We start from the raw sequence: 7,849 nt of genomic DNA on the forward strand, positions 1-7,849 counted from the left end.
CAAAAACTGCATGAATCCATGTAAGACTCTGTTAACTCACTTTTTAGATTAGAATCAGTCTAAACAGTATGGCACAGACAGGGAACACAGGGGGCTAACACCTTCAACATATTATCTGGCTGACACCAAGTGTTACAGTTAACCTGAGAATGTCATTTTTGAAAAAGGTTTTGTGATTTACATATGAAAGAAGTGAAACTATCATGGTCATTCTAACAGATGAGAGACTCAACAAACAATCAAGGTATTTTTCAATGTATAATTTCAGTTACATCACACTGTAAACTTTTGCTATAAATTCTGTGTCTTACAGTTGTGTTCTCCACAGCCACCTGATGAAGGAGCATCGCACTGAAAGCTAGTGCTTCCAATTAAACCTGTTGGAGTATAACCTGGTGTTGTGTGATTTTTAACCTTAAAGGTACATCTTCTAGTTTTGGATTCTCCTACCCTGGGGAAAAGACTTTAGCGATTCAGCTTATCCATGCCCCTCATGATTTAATAACTTCTTTAAAAGGGTGGCATGGTGGCTCAGTGGTTCGCACTGCTGCCTACAGTGCCAGGGACCAGGATTCACTTCCAGCCTTGGGTGACTGACTGTGTGAAGTTTGTACAGTCTCCCTTGTCTACTTGGCCTTCCTTCAGATGCTCCAGTTTCCTCTCACAGTCTAAAGATGAACACGTTAGGTAGATTGGCCATGCTAAATTGCCCATCGTGTCCAAGAATGTGTAAAATTAGGTGGATTAACCATGGGGAATGTAGGGTTTGGGTGGGATGCTCTTTGGAGAGTGGGTGTGGACTTGTTGGGCCAAATGGCCTGTTTCTGCACTGTAGGTATTCTATTCTACCCTTCAACTTTGATGTTTCAGGTTAAGTAGCCCCAGTCTATTTAGCCTCTCCAAATGCCCAAACCCTCCAACCCTGGCAACAGCCTTGTAAATTTTTTCTGAACCCTTTCAAGCTTAACAACATCCTTCCTACTGGAGGGAGACCAGAAGTGAACACAGTATTCCAAAAGTGGCCTGACCAATCAGGAATGTTGGGGGGGTGTGGGGGCAAGGGGGCTGAGAGATAAATGGGAAAGGGGGTGGGGCTGGAGGGAAACTAGCTGGGAATGTGATACTGTGCTGTATTGTTCTATGTTCTATGTTCTATTACAGTGTGGAAACAGGCCCTTCGGCCCAACAAGTCCACACCGACCCGCCGAAGCGAAACCTAACCATACCCCTACATTTACCCCTTACCTAACACTATGGGCAATTTAGTATGGCCAATTCACCTGACCCTGCACATCTTTGGACTGTGGGAGGAAACCGGAGCACCCGGAGGAAACCCACGCAGACACGGGGAGAACGTGCAAACTCCACACAGTCAGTCGCCTGAGTTGGAGGGCTGGATCTGGAATAAGGTGGGTGAAGGGGGCGGGCAGATCAGGAAACTGGTGAAATCGATATTGATCCCGTGTGGTTGGAGGGTCACAAGGCAGAAGATAAGGTGTTCTTCCTCCAGGCGTCAGTCATGGCAAGCATACCAAATGCCTTCTTCACTATCCCGACTCCACTTTCAAGGAACTACGAACCTGCACTCCAAGGTACTTTTGTTCAGCAACACTCTTCAGCACTTTAGCATTAAAGCCCTGCCCTGATTCGTCTTTCCAAAATGCAGCACCTAACATTTATCTAAATTACCGTTCATCTGCCACTCCTCAGCCCACTGGCCCATTTGATCAAGATCCCATTGTACTCTGACATAACCTTCTTTGCTGTCCACTACACCACTAATTTTGGTATCATCTGTAAACTTATTAACCATACCTCCTATGTTCACATCCAATCATTTCTATAAATGAGAAAAAAGCAGTGGACCCAGCACCGATCCTTGTGGCACACCAGTGGTCGCAGGTCTCCAGTCTGAAAAATAACCCTTCTACCTTTGAGCCATTTCTGTATCCAGATGGCTAGATCTCCCTTTATTCCATGTGATCTAACCTTGCTAACTAGGAAACCATGCTGAACCTTGTCAAACGCCTTACTGAAATCCATATAGATCATGTCCACTGCTCTGCCCTCATCAATCCTCCTCATTACTTCTTCAAACAACTCAACCAAGTTAGTTAGACATGATTTCCAATGCACAAATCCATGTTGACAACCCATAATCAGTCCTTTCCTTTCCAAATACATGTAAATCCCGTCCCTCAAGATCCTCCTTCAATAACTTGCCCACCACTGATATTAGGGTCACCGGTCTATAGTTCCCCAGCTTTTCCTTTTCCACCTTTCTTAAATAGTGGCACCATGTTAGCAAACCTCCAGTCTTCTGGCACCTCAACTGTGGCTATTGATGATACAAATATCTCAGAAGGGGCCCAGCAATCATTTCACGAGCTTCCCACAAAGTTCAAGGATATACTTGATCAGGTCCTGGGGATTTATCCACTTTTATGAGTTTTGAAACATTCAACACCTCTTCATCTTTTTCAAGATGTCACTACTTATTTCCCCAAGTCTCCAGCTTCCACATCCTTCTCCACAGAGTTTATATTGTTGCAAAAATACTCGTTTAGCATCTCCCCCATCTCCAGCAGTTACACACATAGGTTACCTTGCTGATCTTTAAGAGGACCTATTCTCTCCCTAGTTACTGTTGGTCCTTAATATATTTATAGAATCCCTTTGGATTCTCCTTAACGCTATTTGCCAAAGCTATATCATGTCCCCTTTTTACTCTACTGATTTCCCTCTTAAGTATACTTCCACTGCCTAGTAGTCTTCCAGAGCTTCACTCAATCCCTGCTATCTACACCTGATGTATTCTACCTTCTTTGTCTTGACCAAAACCTCAATTTCTCTAGTCATCCAGCATTCCCTACACCTCGAGTCTTACCCTTCACCCTAACAAGAGACATCATGACGGCAGCAGAGTAAGACACTCCAGCTACAGTTCATCTGCTCCACACTTTTTCTTTTTTTCTCCTTTCTGCGTTTTTCCTTAAGTTTTGGAATGCTCTGCCCCAGAAGGCAGTGGAGGCCAAGTCTCTGGATACTTTCAAGAAAGAAATGGATAGAGCTCTTAAAGATAGTGGAATCGAGGGTTATAGGGATAAGGCAGGAACAGGATACTGATTGTGGATGATCAGCCATGATCATAAGGAATGGTGGTGCTGGATCAAAGGGCCGAATGGCCTACTCCTGCACCTACTGTTTATTGGATGCCACTGCTGGTGAGCACCAGAGACAAATCCTGGAGTGGAAGCTGCTGTGGAGAAGCAGCCCCATAGTGCAGGCCTGCAAGGGGAAGCAGCCCTGCCACAGGGCTGATGAGGGGAATGAATCCCGGAGTGGAGGCTGGTGAAGGGAAGCAGTCCTGGAGCAGGGGGCAATGAGTCCCAGAGCAGAGGCTGGCAAGGGAAATCAAGTGCCGGAGAAAATTTACCTGGGGCAGCTGACAGCTGGTGCAGAACAGACTGGAAGCTTGTACCAGTGAGGGATGGTTGTTGGACAGGGGTTTGGTGCACAGAATCAGACCATGTGTGGAAACCCTTGCGCTGAGTTACTGCAATGTAATGTTTATTTGAAATTTGTTTATCTGACTGTAATGTTTATCCTTTTAACTATGTCTTACTTCTAATGTATACTATGAATCACTATAAAGTAATGCAACTATTTTTCTTTTTTATTCCTCTTTTTTGTATCTAAGATTTGTACCTAGGTGTTTTGTACTTAAGATGGTGCCATAACAGACATCACTGTAAACTTTTAATTGTACTCCTGTACTTGAGCATACATGAAATAAGGATATTCTAATTCTAATAGGAACATACTATTTGTGGACTCTGGTTATTTCATTTCTAAAGGCTTCCCACTTTCCAGCCATCCATTTACCTGCGAAACTCTGCCCCCAAACAACTTTTGAAAGTTCTTGCCTCATACTGTCAAAATTGGCCTTACTCCAATTTAGAACTTTAACTTTTAGATCTGGATTATCCTTTCCCACCATTAAACTAACATTAAAACTGATAAAATTGTGATCACCAGCCTAAAGTGCTTCCCCACTGACACCTCAGTAACCTGACCTGTCAACTTTTCCCAAGAGTAGTTCAAGTTTTGCTCCTTCTCTAGTGGGTACCTCCAATACAGAATTGGAAAATTTTCTTGTACACACTTAACAAACTCCTCTCCATCCAAGCCCTTAACACAATTGCAGTGCCAGTCTGTTTGGAAAATTAAAATCCTCTACCATTACCACCCTATTATTCTTACAGGTAACTGAGAGAATCAGCACACAAACCCTCCACTGGCTGGAGTCAGACATTGATGCGAGTGCTGGAGGTCAGTCATTTCAGCTTGAGGTCATCTCTGCGTGAGTTGCTCAGTGTCATGTCCTAGATCCAACCATCTTTGGCTGCTTTGTCAATAATCTTCCTTCTTTTATAAGGTCAGAAGTGGGAAAGTTCACCAATGGCTGCACAATGTTTAGCACCATTTGCAAATCCTCAGATACTGAAGCAGTTCATGTCCAAATGCAACAAGAAGTGGACAATATATAGGCTTGGGCTTACAAGTGGTAAGTAACATTCGCAAATGCCAAGCAATGGCATCTCTAACCAAGAGACAATCTAAGCACTGCCCTGTGACATTCAAAGGTATGACAACTGTATCTTTGAATATATCTAATCCTTTCATACAGCTCACCATAGCATATAACTGATTCTTTCGTCTTGTACCTTTAACTAAATGTTCCTCTATCTGTCTGCACATTTTGACTGAACTTTTCCAATACCTTCAGGATATCATTGACCTCCTCGTTCATCCTGAGCTTCAGTGAAGTTTTAAATAATTGCACTTTTGGACATACAGTGGAGATTTTCATTGAGCAACAACATACTGTTGCTTTGGTATAGTGGTTAGTGCAACAGCGAAGGCCTTTTGATATATATCTATACATGCATGACAATATAGTTCATAAATCATTTTGGAAAATACAGAAACACAACAAAGATTGATGAAATTTGAATGTTGTGTGATTATATTCATAATACCTGTGTTTATTCCATCTATTACACTAGGTATTTTATTTATGTCGAATTACTCATGGCTTGATCTCCAAAAGCACATGGCTAAAATCATCACGACTGCAATTTTAGATTCAAATAGAGAAGGAGGTGCATAAAAGTTATCCTTATGAAATTTAGCTGAACAACAAGCTGCTCTGGTTGACTCTTGTTATGCTGAGACAGCTTTCTTTATACTCCCCACAGTATTCATCCTCCATCAGAACATGGTTTACCTGCTTGTAGGATTTTGTATATTTACATGTAACCATCAGAGGGAGCCGATGCCTGGAGCTAACACTGTTGATTATTTGGTAAGATCTTGAATCAGAAGGTAGAGCCACTGTAACCAACAACATGTTTACTGAAAAAATAAGGGACATAATGTTTACAAATGTATGAAACCCATCTCTACATTATATAATAATGAGAAAGACAATTTTAAGAAAAATATAATGTTTGCTAAGCTTCCCTAATATTGCTGATAAAAGTGCTGAAGATGCCTTAAAATAAAGACTATTTTTCTATAATTTGTTTAATAAGAGATCTGAATGCTTAAATTACTTTACAAATTATGTGAATCTTGTTGAACTTCTACTAATATATTAGTATCAGAATTTGACTCATTGTTAAAGGACACAAATAAAAGCAAAGCACTGCATATGCTGCAGATCTGATACAAAAAAACATAAAGTACTGAAGAAACTTAGCAAGTATGGCAGCATCAAGTACCACTCCCATCTCAAGTGTGTCATTTAGTGAGTTTGCTCTCAACAGAGCTGACCTATTTTCTGATATTCACACCTAATATAAACAGGAACAAGTCCAGAGAAACTTGGATGTCAAGCGATGTAAAGGACTGGATAAGGAAAATGGAAACTTAAGGTAGATGCCAAGGGCTCAAGGATTTCAGTAAAAGCTCTATAGAATGATAGAAAGTGCATGGCAAGATGAAAACCAGGGAAAAAAATAGGATCCATTTGGAGCCAAGGTGTGTGCAGAGTCTGAAGATATAGGTGAGATTTTAAAATCATACTTTGAATCTGTAATCACTTTAGACAAGGACAATGTACATGAAATCAGGGAGGGAGACTGTGACATATTTGAACAATTGAGAATTGAAAAGGAGGAAGTATTTGCAGTTTTTGCAGTCTTAAAAGTGAATAAATTCCAACGCCCAGATGAGATATTTCCCAGGTATTTGTGGGAGTCATGGGAGGAGATTGCAGGGCTGTGTCATTAATTTTCAAATTTTTCCGGTCACAACAGAGGTCCAAAGAATTGGAGGATAGCTAATGTGTTATTCAAAAAGGGTGGTAGAAATAAACTAGAAAACTACAATCTGTTCAGCTCAATAGCTATGGTAGGGAAACTATCAGAAAATGTCCTGAGGACAAAATTATCCTCACTTGGACAGGCATGGATTAATCAAGGATAGTCAGCATGATTTGTAAGGGAGAAATCATGTCTAACAATTTTGACTGAATAGTTTGAGGAGGTGACTAGGTTTGTAGATGAGGTAGTGCAGTTGATGTAGTTTACATGGACTTCACTAAGGCTTTTAACAATTTGAAAAATTTGAGTCAACACTGGCTTAGAGGCAACAAGCAGAGGTTGATGGTTAAAGCTGCTTTTTGTTACAGAAGACCTATGCCCAGTAATGTACCACAGAGTTTGGTGCTGGGTCACTTGGTGTTCACTTACATTATTTATATGAGCCAGGCTCTGTGCATGCCAGTTGGTGTGCTGATACATTGACTCCCATATCACACACAGACTTCAGACATCGATGCAAAAAATAATACTATCATTATGCCACAGGAATTCATAAATACTAGGCCTTGTATGCTGTAACATTTAATGTTCATCCAGATACTTCTTAAATGTTGTGATGATTCCTACTGGAGCCAGAACTTTGTGTCCTGGACTGATGGGTGGTATGCTTTCTTCCACTCTTCTTATAGTTCATTCTATGGGAAGAAAGCCAAGAGAAATATTCAGATCCAAGATGGCAGTGGAGTAGAAAGCCTCAGCCAGAGCTCATTCGCTCCATCCACTTCTTTTCTTTCTTTTTCTCTTCCATTTCTTTTTTCTGTTTTCTTTCCTTGTTTCTTCTTGACGATGTCCTGAACTCCTGGCCCCACTGTAGATTCAGACTCAGTGTGAACCCAGTATGTTGATCTCTCAGCTTGGCATGGTGGTCTTTTTGCAGCCCAGCGTGGACTCCCAGCGTCGACATGATTCCAGAGCAGTCTCCCAGCCTCGAGAGTCTTGAGGTGAAGCCCTGCATGACATGGAATCAAGGCCCTGCATGGGTTAGATATCTAATTTTACCTAGATATCCAGTGGTGACATTTAAACTTTTCACTGTACTCGTGAGTACATGTGACGATATAGCTACTTCTACTCCTACCATCCTTTCAGGCTGTGAGTTCCAGACATGCACAACCCTCTAGGTGAAAAAATGTTTCAATTTCTCTCTAAACATTCTGTCTCTTACTTTACATTATGTCCATTGTATTGACCCATCTAAAAGAAGGGAGAGATTTCTTCCTGTTGATCTATGCCTTTCATAATTTTGCAACACAGTCAGGTTCCCTCTCAGCCTTCTCTGCTTTAAGGAAACATCCTGGTGAATCTCCTGTGCGGCCTTTCTAGTACAATAACATCCTGCCTATAGTGGGGTGACCAGAATTGTATACAGTCTTCTAGCTGTGGCCCGTGGAGCGTCACAGTGGTTAGCGCTGCTGCCTCACAGCTCCAGGGACCTGGGTTCGAGACCCACCTAGGACGAC

The 7,849-nt window shown here is 41.7% G+C and overlaps 1 long non-coding RNA gene across 2 annotated transcripts in view; it reads right to left on the reverse strand.

The window, feature by feature from the left end:
• Positions 1–7,849, reverse strand: part of LOC122548855 — a 23,296-nt gene extending 15,447 nt beyond the window's left edge. For both annotated transcript variants that reach the window (XR_006311349.1, XR_006311347.1), the window contains exons 1-2: positions 6,759–7,849; positions 5,291–5,418 (exon numbers count right to left, since the gene is read on the reverse strand). This is a non-coding gene — a long non-coding RNA (uncharacterized LOC122548855). The remainder of the gene's footprint in view (positions 1–5,290; positions 5,419–6,758) is intronic.

This window comes from Chiloscyllium plagiosum, chromosome 1 (genome assembly GCF_004010195.1).
Source record: "Chiloscyllium plagiosum isolate BGI_BamShark_2017 chromosome 1, ASM401019v2, whole genome shotgun sequence".
Classification (NCBI taxonomy): Eukaryota; Metazoa; Chordata; class Chondrichthyes; order Orectolobiformes; family Hemiscylliidae; genus Chiloscyllium; species Chiloscyllium plagiosum.